The sequence below is a fragment of the Saccostrea echinata genome, unplaced genomic scaffold (assembly GCF_033153115.1).
Source record: "Saccostrea echinata isolate AGI-Se365-2 ecotype Australia unplaced genomic scaffold, CSIRO_AGI_Sech_v1 ptg000029l, whole genome shotgun sequence".
NCBI lineage: Eukaryota > Metazoa > Mollusca > Bivalvia > Ostreida > Ostreidae > Saccostrea > Saccostrea echinata.
In genome coordinates, this window is record NW_026889778.1 from 7,935,208 (window position 1) to 7,949,438 (window position 14,231).

Sequence of the window (14,231 nt, forward strand, 5' to 3'; positions counted from 1 at the left end):
AAGGTCCACCAATATGCAATTCCAGAGATAAGACAAATGATGAAAGATTCCGTATTTATTAGACGAGTCTCAACGATGGCAACAGTTTACATGAATCAACAAACAGACATATTATAAATGATCGAGTCGGATCTGGCCGAAGTGGCCCCGGACTCAGAGTCCTGACGAGTCGGACGTGGCCGAGACTGGCCTTCGTATATTCCAGACTAAAGATTGAAATTATACATGACTATTTATAAGAATGTACATAATGAGTAAGTAAATGACAGGTGTTGACATTTAGTAAAATGAGTGAAAGATTCACAGGTATGGATTAATTAAATAAACTCAATCACGCTTTGATGTTTGGACATAAAAAAAACAGATACTTAATAGTGTTGTTTTTAGAGATTAACAGTTCTTGAGACATAGCACTCTGTCTCTTTGTAACAACAGATCAAGAGTCCGAAAAGTGTCACTGGTCAATTAAACAATTAGATTCGCGAAACATATCGTGAGAAATAAAATATGACACAACTTAAAAATTGAAAAGAAAAGTTCAAAATAAAGTTCTTTCTTGAACAGTGAATTTTTCACTGTGATAATTTCCCTCCGCTCCGGGAAAAACACGTCCTCGTGTTTGGAAAGATATTTCACTTTAATTATTTTTCGGATTCTGTTCTTTCATGTTCTTGTAGACGTACACACCGGTAAACACTAGTTATTGAAACTATCCTGGTGGTTAACAAAGGAATGCCGAGAGTGTTGTTCATGGATGTTGAACTGGTGTTGTCCATCGTTGATACATTGGTCGAACAGTTCACGATGAGCAGAGTGGTTCAATGGGGGAACTCGCTTCCTGTAGAGGTTCGGGATCTGACCACTGCAAAATATATGCAGCGGCCCCGGGCGTTGTTTTACCCTTCGGATTCATCCACCAATTGTGACCGTGTAGATTTGGACGGTACTTAGGAATTCGTCTGGAACTGCATCCGTTGTCTGCAGAACGAACGGGGTGAGGGAATGTTGACGTAGAGGGTACAAGGTATAGGTAGAGGCGCTGTGTGGCCGTAAGGTAAAAACGAAGTATAGGTGTGCCGTATTCCCGAAGGTCCACCAATATGCAATTCCAGAGATAAAACAAATGATGAAGATTCCGTATTTATTAGACGAGTCTCAACGATGGCAACAGTTTACATGAATCAACAAACAGACATATTATAAATGATCGAGTCGGATCTGGCCGAAGTGGCCCCGGACTCAGAGTCCTAACGAGTCGGACGTGGCCGAGACTGGCCTTCGTATATTCCAGACTAAAGATTGAAATTATACATGACTATTTATAAGAATGTACATAATGAGTAAGTAAATGACAGGTGTTGACATTTAGTAAAATGAGTGTAAGATTCACAGGTATGGATTAATTAAATAAACTCAATGACGCTTTGATGTTTGGACATAAAAAAAACAGATACTTAATAGTGTTGTTTTTAGAGATTAACAGTTCTTGAGACATAGCACTCTGTCTCTTTGTAACAACAGATCAAGAGTCCGAAAAGTGTCACTGGTCAATTAAACAATTAGATTCGCGAAACATATCGTGAGAAATAAAATATGACACAACTTAAAAATTGAAAAGAAAAGTCCAAAATAAAGTTCTTTCTTGAACAGTGAATTTTTCACTGTGATATTTATTATATCAAAGAACAGTAAATTAAAATGTGAAAGGTAAGGTTAACGAACAGTGATCGATCTAAAAAAAAATCTATAAACAATACAAATATATGAAGAGGGCATAAAACAGGTTGAGGCTATCTGGTACCGCTTGCAGGGATGGTTGGCAGGAGTTATCTCTCCACAAGTGCGTAGGAGTTATCTTGCATTACAGCGGTGATAACCATGAATTTGTACCCTTATTAAAAAGTTCGACATCAATCGTTCTCTAGAAAGATTAATGTGTATTTAATATGTAAAACGTAATAATTAAGAGAGAGAGAAAAACTTATGTTTTCTAATTGCTGATCTTAAGATCTTGCGAACTTGGGGGGGGGGGGGGAAGGGGTGAGTCGTCACAATAATTTTAACATTAATGATTATAAAATCGTCACAATAATTTTAACATTAATGATAATAAAATGGAAACAAAGGTGTTTAACAGAGCTGTGACTCCCCCCCCCCCCCCAACATATTCATGACGAAGTTTATTTACTTAAATATATAATTGTTGTATTTATTTATTTATTAACAATGTATTTAATTCACATATTTTGGCTTCTAAAGGAATTTCTTTTTGGTTTTGCCCCCAAACTTTTTAATTAATATTGCCTAGAGAGCACAACCCTGGATCAATGGAGAGCCGCGATTCCCAGACCAATAAATATCTAACCCCCCCCCCCCCCCCCCACACACACACACACACCTCCCTACACACACACAGAGAGAGAGAAACCCGCCTGATGCAAGATATGCAATTTTATGAACGGGATGCGTCTTGATATCAACATCATTACACACACACACACACAAAAAAAAAAAAAAAAAAAGTATGCTCATAGTTTAACGGTATAATTCTCTGTATAATATTCCTATTTTAGAATTTATGGAGTTTTGCTGCTGCAAGCAAAAAACTTTTCATTCTAACTGCTCAATATTTTTCAGTGAATAATTCTTCATTTCATTTCTTTTTTTTAATGCTTTGCACCATTAAACAGTATCAAATGCATATAAAAAAAAAAAAAACTAGAGACATTTAGACAAAAATATCGGTTTATTTCCTATCATTCGATATATATATTGGTGGTTAAGAGTGCTTGTGAAGATACAGATTTAGCTCATGCTTCAACTATCATTAAAGTTTATCTAAATTTGGCACTCTGAGAAATGTGGCCAAACATGAGAGGATGGTTATAAGAAAATAGGACATAGCTGAGCAATCAACCCCTCATGCATTCTATTGAAATTAAAACATTAAGATTAAACAGAAAAAAAAGTATCGAGAACTGGATTATTTTGAGGGTAATTTTATTCTAAATATGCAAAAAACAAACACAAAAAAGGAGAAGACATTTACGTCAGATGATACAAAAATAAAGCACTCTACCTCTTACAGGTACCAGATAATGATGCTACTACCTCTAACAGGTACCCGATAATGATGCTACTACCTCTAACAGGTACCTGATTACAGGACAACCTACCTCTAGCAGTTATCTGATTTCAAAGCTACCTACCTCTAACAGGTACCAGATAATGAAGCTACCTACCTCTAACAGGTACCATATTACAGGACAACCTACCTCTAACAGGTACCGGATTTCAAAGCTACCTACCTCTAACAGGTACCAGATTTCAAAGCAACCTACCTCTACCATGTACCAGATTTCAAAGCTACCTACCTCTAACAGGTACCAGATTTCAAAGCTACCTACCTCTAACAGGTGCCAGATTTTAAAGCTACCTACCTCTAACAGGAACCAAATTACAGGACAACCTACCTCCAACAGGTACCAGATTTCTAAGTTACCTACCTCTAACAGGTATCAGATTTCAAAGCTACCTACCTCTAACAGGTACCAAATTACAGGACAACCTACCTCCAACAGGTACTGGATTTCTAAGTTACCTACCTCTAACAGGTACCCGATTTCAAAGCTACCTACATCTTACAGGTACCAGATGCATGTCTAAGCTACCTACCTCTAACAGGTACCAGATTACAAGACTACTACCTCTAACAGGTACCAAATTTTAAAGCTACCTACCTCTAGCAGGTACCAGATTTCTAAGCTACCTACCTCTAACCGGTACCATATTTCAAAGCTACCTATCTATAACAGGTACGAGATTATAAGACAATCTACCTCCAACAGGTACCAGATTTTAAAGCTACCTACCTCTAACAGGAACCAAATTTCAAAGTTACCTACCTCCAACAGGTACATGATTTTAAAAGCTACCTACCTCTAATTGGTACCAGATTACAGGACAACCTACCCCAACAGGTACCAGATTTAAAAGTTACCTACCTCTAACAGGTACCAGATTTTAAAGCTACCTACCTCTAACAGGTACCAGATTTCAAAGCTACCTACCTCTAACAGGTACCAGATTTCAAGCTAATTACATCTAACAGGTACCAGATTACAGGAAAACCTACCTCTAACATGTACTGGATTTCAAAACTACCTACCTCTAACAGGTACCAAATTACAGGACAACCTACCTCTAACAGGTACCAAATTTCAAAGCTACCTACCTCTAACAGGTACCAGATTTCTAAGTTACCTACTTCTAACAGGTACCAGATTTCAAAGCTACCTACCTCTACCATGTACCAGATTTCAAAGCTACCTGCCTCCAACAGGTACCATATTTCAAAGCTACCTACCTCTAACAGGTCCCAGATTTCAAGCTACTTACCTCTAATTGGTACCAGATTACAGGACAACCTACCTCTAACAGGTATCGGATTTCAAAGCTACCTACCTCTAACAGGTACCTGATTACAGGACAACCTACCTCTAACAGTTACCTGATTTCAAAGCTACCTACCTCTAACAAAAACCAGATAATGATGCTACCTACCTCTAACAGGTACCATATTACAGGACAACCTACCTCTAACAGGTACCGGATTTCAAAGCTACCTACCTCTAATTGGTACCAGATTACAGGACAACCTACCCCCAACAGGTACCAGATTTAAAAGTTACCTACCTCTAACTGGTACCAAATTTCAAAGCTACCTACCTCTAACATGTACCAAATTACAGGACAACCTATCTCTAACAGGTACCAAATTTCAAAGCTACTTACCTATAACAGGTACCAGATTTTAAAGGTACCTACCTCTAACAGGTACCAAATTACAGGACAACCTATCTCTAACAGGTACCAAATTTCAAAGCTACCTACCTATAACAGGTACCAGATTTTAAAGGTACCTACCTCTTACAGGTACCAGGTTACAGGACTGCCTACCTCTAACAGGTACTAGATTACAGGACTACCTACCTCTAACAGGTACCAAATTTCAAAGCTATCTACCTCTAACAGGTACCAAATTACAGGACTACCTACCTCTAGCAGGTACCAGATTACAGGACTACCTACCTCTAACAGGTACCAGTTTAAAATCCTACCTACCTCTAACAGGTACCAGATTTCTAAGTTACCTACCTCTAACAGGTACCAGATTTCAAAGATACCTACCTCTAACAGGTACCAGATTATAAAGCTACCTACATGTACCTCTAACAGGTACCAGATTTCTAAGTTACGTACCTCTAACAGGTACCAGATTTCAAAGCTACCTACCTTTATCAGGTGCCAGATTATAATGTACATACTTCTATGCAGCACTTTATTATGAAGCTACCTGAAGTTATTCATCACATACAGGTACCAGATTATGAATCACCTACCTAAGAATTATCAAATTGTGAATTACTCTTCCTGTAACAAGTTCCAGAGTTTTACTTACATGTTACTATGCTAAGAGCCATAATACAGAAAAAATTGAGATCACAGGAAAAATTCAATTTTTTGAAAAGATTGATCAAGATTATAGAGTGTAATTAAAATATATATCAGCCACAGATAAGGAAATCATTTGAATCTAGTACAGCAAGCGAAAATATGGTTTTCACAGTTATAATCCAGTTCCTTTACTTGTTGCTGTTATTTAAACGTTAAAGTCTCTAGTAAATCACAATTTTAATTGATTTTTAATAATAATTAAACATAACAAAGCAATTTAATTGGATTATTTTTGGTATTACAATTTAGTTCCTGAATAATTTAATTTTTTCATACTTATTTCGTTTCGCTATTATTCTGTTAATTAGTGGCTCAGATTTGACTTGAAACAACTAAATTGAAATGACTCTATGGAATTTCTTGGATATTGCATCAATAGCGTAATTATTGGACACATTTTTATATATTGAAAAATATTAACGCACGCTATCTACAGTGCATCTTTCAAAACGATGTGCGAGGTGCACTTGCCATTAATTGTGCTTTTTATCGTTCTAACTTTTCTCGTGCAATATGGCGACAGTGACCATAGATGTGAAAAAAAGTTTACTAACAGGTCGCCAGTCTATGTTAGGAAAAACTATGCATGAAATAAACGTAAAAATGTGAAATGTTTTGTTATAACAAGCTGTACATATCCGTCATATAAATAGTCATCTACGTGGCCATGTCTATATTTAGAGATAACTCTTCATGCTCGTGGGTATTTAAGGAGGCTCTAAATACTGCTAACTGAAGAGTTCTAAATCTATGGTAGTGTTTTATGTAGTTAGAGTGATCTGCTCTTTGATGAGCAAAGGAATACGTGGAAATCTACAGTAAATGACACGAGGTAGATTATTGTATTCTTAACATTATATTAGACCAAGATAAAGTAATTAGAAACATTACTAAGTGCATAGTTATGATAAGCAAGGGTACCTCTTCCAAATTTGTGAAATATATGGCCTCTGGATCAGAGTTTCCGGTATTAAGGTTTGGGCTCTATTGATTATTTGGTGGTTCTATTGATTATTTAGTGGCTCTATTGATTATACATGTATAGTGAATCTATAGTAAATATCTTTCTCTGCTCCTGTGCATCAAGGGTCAAACAAAGTGCAAAGTTGTATTGAGTAACGGTGTTTTGTGAAGATTTGTGAAATTCTTGGCCACTGGGTCAAGAGTTATATAGTGCTAGACAGGGCTGTGACGGTCAGGAACGTAGCATCGTTTTTAAAAGTGTGTATGGGGGGGGGGGAGGGAGCAGCCAAAGAAAAAAATTCAACCAACATGAAAAAGCTTGACAAGAAAAAAAAAAGGAAATTGACAAAACTCGAGAATCCTATTGCGGAGGGGGGAGGGGGTAAGGTTCTTTCAGTACCAAATTTTATTCATACACTACTACATTACTCTTAATTGACTTTACTACAACAAAAAGTGGAGGGCGGGGGGGGGGGGGAGGCAGAGGCCTTTATATGAACATTTCAATAGTAAAACGTTATGCTCGGAAAAAAGTGGGGGCCAGGCCCCCTCTGCCCCTTCCTGTTGCTACGTGCCTGGTGACGTCACAATGTCATATTGTCATTCTGTACATATTGTCGTCGGTGACAACATGTACCTACCCTCACTGGACATATTGTCGACAATCGGTACATACTGAAGCGACAATATGTATACCGAGCCTTTTTTTCATCCTGCATAATAGACGACAAAATGTACAGTCGCGCATCGGCACTTATTGTCGTCGGCGACAATATGTACTAGCTGTGTTCATTTGCACATTTTGTGGCCGATGTATTGTGTTGAAGAATATTTACTAAGGTTTTGAAGAGAGAGAGAGTGTGAGAGAGAGAGAAATAGATAAATTAACACACACAAACACACACAGACATACAGACAGAAGGACAGACAAAGTGTACGCCAGTTAAATAAGTAAACAATTTTCATAACTTGCAATACAGCAGGGAGAAAATGTTTTGTTCAGAAAAATTAGGTCCAGGATTGGTGTACACTATGTACATATCACTATGATATGTCAAGATACTGTAATTCTTGAGATATTTGATATCTGATAAACCAGTCTATTCTTTTTTTTCTTGTAATATATACTTGGAAATTGAAATAAAGTTTTTGTTCAATAGTAATGTTTATCCGGAAATTATTTTTTGCTTTATTCTTATACATATACCGAAGTTATTGATGTTTGGGGTCGACAATTTTTATATATCAGTGAGACGAAAGTGATGAAAGTTCTTTTTTGACAGAAAGCGGGTATTGGATTGAAGTTTTAGAGAGAGAGAGAGAGAGAGAGAGAGAGAGAGAGATTCCAGCATGGTCTTTTTTGATGAATTTTTATAATATCATGTTATTTGCACTCGTCACATTAGTACAAGTAGTTTGTGTCGCCGGCGACAATATGAACAGGACGACAATATGTACCTTGATAATCGCGCTGCATAAAATAGGATTTGACAGATGTGCTTGTGTGATTTACACGACAATTACATTAAAAAAACTACAAAAACATTAAGCAACCCTAGCTGTGACGCGACAATATGTACGAGAAGGGAAAGCTCATTATGTCGACAGAAAATACATATATAATATATACATGTACATGTATCATTTTTTCAGCCGACAACAATATCTGTCGATTGACGACACTATGTGCAATGATGATACGTGCATATTGTCACTGACGATATGTACAAAACGACCATATGAACTTTACAACCATGACATTTAATTTTTCATGTATTGTAGCAAGACTAAGGCTCATTATTTGTTTTATGTATGTGTAATTGTTGGCATAATATATAACTTGAGAAAAGAGATGAAGCAATTAATCAAAAGCAGAAAGTTTCAAAATCTTTTACCTGTTCGAGGTAGTAGTTTAATAATCTTATACCTAATAGAGATACGTTATTTTTAATGTGTTTGTTTTGTTGTTTAACGTCCCTTTCGAGAATTTGTACCTCATATGGAGACGCCACCACCTTCCGGTGGAGAGCTACAAATTTTGACCTATTCTCGGCACTCAGGGCCATTGAGCAGTGAGGGATCTCTTTCGTGCCAGCACCTACTGCGACAGGGAACCTCGGTTTATACGGTCTCTTGATCTGAAGAACCGGTCTCTACGTCCCACAGTGGGATTTGAACCCGCGCCGTAAGGGTCAACTCCTTACTCCGCGACTCTAGGGCAGACGCTCTTACCACTGCGCCACGCAGGCGACTATTTATAATTAATTAAAAACACGGTACCTAATTCAGGTTGGATAGCTTCAAAATCTGAAACTTGCTAGGGGTTGGCACCTTCATAATCTGATATATGTTACAGGAAGGTGGATTCATCATCTGGTACTCCTTACAGGTAGGTAGATTTATAATCTGGTACCTGTTAGAGGTAGGTAACTTCATAATCCGGTACCTCTAACAGGTAGGTAGCTTCATAATTTAGTGCCTGTTACAGGTAGGTACATGTAGCTTAATAATATGGTGCCTGTCAGAAGTAAGTTACTTCATATTTTGGAACTTCTGACAGGTAGGTAGCTTCATAATCTGGTACATCATGCAGAGAGGAAATTTTATAATACTGTACCCCTTACAATAAGTAAGGAAGTTTCATATTTTAGTACATGTACCTGTAAGAGGTAGGCAGCTTCTGAATGTGGTATTTGCTAGAAGTATTTAGATTCGTAATCTGGTACCTCTTACAGGTAGGAAACTTCATAATCTGGTACGTCATGCTGATAGGTAGTTTTATAACCCGTTGCTTGTTAGAGGTGAGTAGTTTTATAATGTGGTACCTCTTAATACTTACTTAGTGAAGTAAAAAGCTTCGTAATCTGATGTTAGAGGTAGGTAGATTCATTATCTGGTACATAATAGAGATTAGTAGCCGTAGTAATAGAACAAGATAGTTTGGCAATCTGGTACCTGTTAGAGGTAGGTTGTCCAGTAATCTCGTACCTGTTAAAGGTAGGAAGCTTTGAAATCTGGTACCTGTTAGAGGTAGATATCTTTGAAATCTTGTACCTGTTAGAGAAAGGAAGCTTTAAAATCTGGTACCTGTTAGAGGTAGGTTGTCCTGATATCTGGTACCTGTTAGAGGTGGGTAGCTTTGAAATCTGGTAACTGTTAGAGGTAGGTGGTCCTGTAATTTGGTACCTGTTAGAGGTAGGAAGCTTTAAAATCTGGTACCTGTTAGAGGTAGGTAGCTTTAAAATCTGGTACCTATTAGAGGTAGGTGGTCCTGTAATCTGGTACCTGTTAGAGGTAGGTAGCTTTGAAATATGGTACCTGTTAGAGGTAGGTAGCTTTGAAATCTGGTACCTGTTAGAGGTAGATAGCTTTGAAATCTTGTACCTGTTAGAGAAAGGTAGCTTTAAAATCTGGTACCTGTTATAGGTAGGTTGTCCTGTAATCTGGTACCTGTTAGAAGTGGGTAGCTTTAAAATCTGGTAACTGTTAGAGGTAGGTGGTCCTGTAATCTGGTACCTGTTAGAGGTAGGTAGCTTTAAAATTTGGTACCTGTTAGAGGTAGGTGGTCCTGTAATCTGGTACCTGTTAGAGGTAGGTAGCTTTGAAATCTGGTACCTGTTAGAGGTAGGTAGCTTTGAAATCTGGTACCTGTTAGAGGTAGGTAGCTTTGAAATCTGGTACCTGTTAGAGGTAGGTAGCTTAGAAATCTGGTAACTGTTAGAGGTAGGTGGTCCTGTAATCTGGTACCTGTTAGAGGTAGGTTGCTTTGAAATCTGGTACCTGTTAGAGGTAGGTAACTTTGAAATCTGGTACCTGTTAGAGGTAGGTAGCTTTAAAATCTGGTACCTGTTAGAGGTAGGTAGCTTTGAAATCTGGTACCTGTTAGAGGTAGGTAGCTTAGAAATCTGGTAACTGTTAGAGGTAGGTGGTCCTGTAATCTGGTACCTGTTAGAGGTAGGTTGCTTTGAAATCTGGTACCTGTTAGAGGTAGGTAACTTTGAAATCTGGTACCTGTTAGAGGTAGGTAGCTTTAAAATCTGGTACCTGTTAGAGGTTGGTGGTGCTGTAATCTGGTACCTGTTAGAGGTAGGAAGCTTTAAAATTTGGTACCTGTTAGAGGTAGGTAGCTTTGAACTCTGGTACCTGTAAGAGGTAGGTAGCTTTGAAATCTGGTACCTGTTAGAGGTAGGAAGCTTTGAACTCTGGTACCTGTTAGAGGTAGGTAGATTTGAAATCTGCGTGATACCTGTTAGAGGTAGGTTGTCCTGTAATGTTGTACCTGTTAGAGGTAGGTTGTCTTGAATCTGGTACCTGTTAGAGGTAGGAAGTATCATATCTCGATATCTGTATTTTACAGTTACAGGCTACGTAATGTAGTACCTATTAAAGGTGGGCAGTTCCATTTTCTGGGTGTCGTAACATAAAGGGTACTTAAATCTAAGACCTTGCTTAAGAAGGACTGAAGAATGTACAGTGTCAAACAATACCGTAACTAAAAGCATGCTAAGATTTGACAATCTTAGCAAAAATTTAGATAGAGGTGACTTTAGTATGTCTAAACTTTTATACACATATTTAGAACTATTAAATGTTGATTCTCGGCGTTAAAACATTCCCCTATTCATATTTTGCATTAAAGAAAATAAATATCACTATTAAATACTGGTTTAAGAATTTTTAGTTTTTTCATCGGGGGGGGGGGGGGGGGGGGGGGAGGCCATACATATAGATGCCGAATTATATTTCTGGGATAGTTTTGAAATACTAGTTGAACCTATGTTATAAACGCTATCATTATTAGTAAATTGTACAAGGTTATCATGGCATTGTTATGTTCACTGTGTAAAAATGGGATGAAATATATTAGAAAAAAAAACAGAAAAATTTCCGGTGAATTAGAAGATGATGACTAGAAAGCTAACAACGAGTGTCTGAAATTTAAAATAAATGTAGAACACAGCAAGCACGGATTGAGTCAGGGGTTCACTACCGTCAGAGAGAGAGAGAGAGAGAGAGAGAGAGAGAGAGAGAGAGAGAGAGAGAGAGAGAGACAGACAGACAGACAGAGACAGAAAGAACTGTTAATAACTTGGAGACATTCAAAAACACTTCCTTTCGACCCTTGATTTGATTGTAAATAAGTATATAATAAAAGGTCTATGTAGAGTCTTTGCATATCGGCATTCGCTGATACATGGAGTGGTATTCAAAATTCCCTAATTTGTTTTACTTTAATTTATAAGAGTTTCAATTTCAAGAAGAAAGACGTTCGGTTATCGTGCCATATGTCTGCGAGAATGACAACGCGAGTGAACATTGTCAAAAGAAAAGAATAACAACAAAAGGTAACTGAAAACATCGTAGTCTCGAGTGATAAACAAAAGGTATGTATTTACAAAAATAAATAAATAAACAAATAATAAAAATATGTGCATGAAATAATATATATATATATATATATATATATATATATATATATATATATATATATATATATATATATATATATATATATATAAAATAACTAAATAATTTAAAAAAAAAACTTCATCGTACATTTTTTTTAGGGGGGGGGGGCTCCGTGCACTATATGCTCCCAAATCAGTAATTAGAGGACTTTATTTGTCTCGCTCCCTTTCTTTTTCTTAATTATTACGTTTTACATATTAAAGAAACATTAACCTTTCTATAGAACGATTGAAGTGGAACTTTTTAATAAGGGTACAAATTCATGGTTATCACCGTTGTAATGCGAGATAACTCGTACGCACTTATGGAGAGATAACTCCTGCCAGCCACCCTGCAAGCGGTACCAGATAGCCCCAACCCATAAAACACGGATCCTTAAAAATTCCAAAGGTGGGATCAGGTGCCTAGGAGGCCTTCACTGGTGTAAATAGTTCAATGAAGAATAAAATTGATTGATTGTATGTTGCTTTACGTCCTGTTCGAGAATTTTTCACTCATGTAGAGACGTTACTTTATGAAGGGCTTCAAATTTAGACTTTTACTCGGCACTCAGGGCCATTGAGCAGTGAGGATTCTTTATCGTGCAAACCCCTACCGTGACACGAGGCCTCGGGTTTTTTTTAGGACTCATCCGAAAGAACAGCAACTTTCACTTCAAAGTACCGAGCACTTGGCGAAGGAATTTTAACAGTTGGTGTAAAATATTTGTCCTCGAACGTTATTATTTTATTACTGTTAAATTATACGCAAAATTTTTTGTACATTTTAATGACATTTACCTTTATTTAAGAAATATTTGCATTCTCTCTGTTTCCTCCCTCTATGAACCTGCACTCTGTAATTGCGTTCATAGGACTGTATTTACATTTCCAAATATTTTTCCTTAAGATTCTTTGCAAATAAGACGACTGTTCATTTTCTCATTAACTACCATGGATGAGCATGAATATCTCCATTGTTACGTCATAATACCGTACTTGACATCAAAACTATAGTGCAAACTGTTTTGCTTTAAAAATGACAGTTGAATTGTGTAATTTGTGGCAACTCATCAGCAAAATAATGTAAATATAAGAAATGAATAGGTACATGAACTACGACGCTTCACGCTGGCATATTTATCATTAAGCGCTAACGCGCTTCATGAAATATGCCGGCGTGAAGCGTCGTAGTTCATGTCCTCATGAATCTTCAAAAATTGAATTCATTTCTTAAATAGACGCAGCATCTTCTGCTATGAGTCCAATTCGTTTCTTACACTCGCACAGTACAAGCAACTACGCTAATATATAACGTGTTCAAAAGTATATATATGAAATGTTGTGCAAAAGGAATAAATCTAAGTTTTTAATAATATCCTCCGGAAAAAAAGAAATTCAAAATGACTAGAATTGCTGATTTATATATCTAAAAAATAATTTTGGTCAATATATTTAATTGTAAAATAATTTTTTTTTTACAAATTGAAAGAACTGCCATATCTTTACGAGAATTTGAAGACGACGAGGTTTGTATCCAGATAACTGTGGTTGAGAAGCAAATACCACGATAAAATATTATTAATTTTTATTGGAGAAAACGCCATGTTCACTAATAACGTTGTTTATTTCTTAAATGATGAAAATGAGAGTGTTTTTACATTGATTTTAACTTAAGAATTTTTTACTATGTTTTTTATGTTATTCAAACTCATTTTAAGAGCTGAAATCGTTCTTGAAATAGATATACTATTACAGAAATTTCGCTTTGTCTGAAGGTAAAACAGCCTGGCGTGAAGAGTTATCTTTCTTTGCAAAAATATGCATAAATAGTAACAAAGATATAGCAGTTCTTTTCAATTTGTAAAGAGTTTTATTATACAATTAAATACATTGACCAAAATTTATTTTTTGAAGATATAAATCAGCAACTTTAATCACTTTGAATTTCTTCTTTTTTTTTTCGCAGAATATTATTAAAAACTAAGATTTATTCCTTTTGCACAACAATTGATATATACATACTTCTGAACGCATTATATTACTGGATTAACTTGTATTATGCGAATGCAAAAAAACGAGATATTGCCTTCATAGCAGAACAAGTTGCGTCTATAGTCCTGACGAGTGCAGGTTCATAGTGGGAGAAAACAGAGAGTATGCAAATACGGTTCGACGTCACATATTTCGTATTTTTCATGGTTTGTTCCACTTCGGCGAGGTTGTTAGTATCGTCTGCCATTTTGGTTTATACTTTCGTTTTGGTTAGGTTAGGCGCACTGTGCATGTCCTGTAGTTTACCCT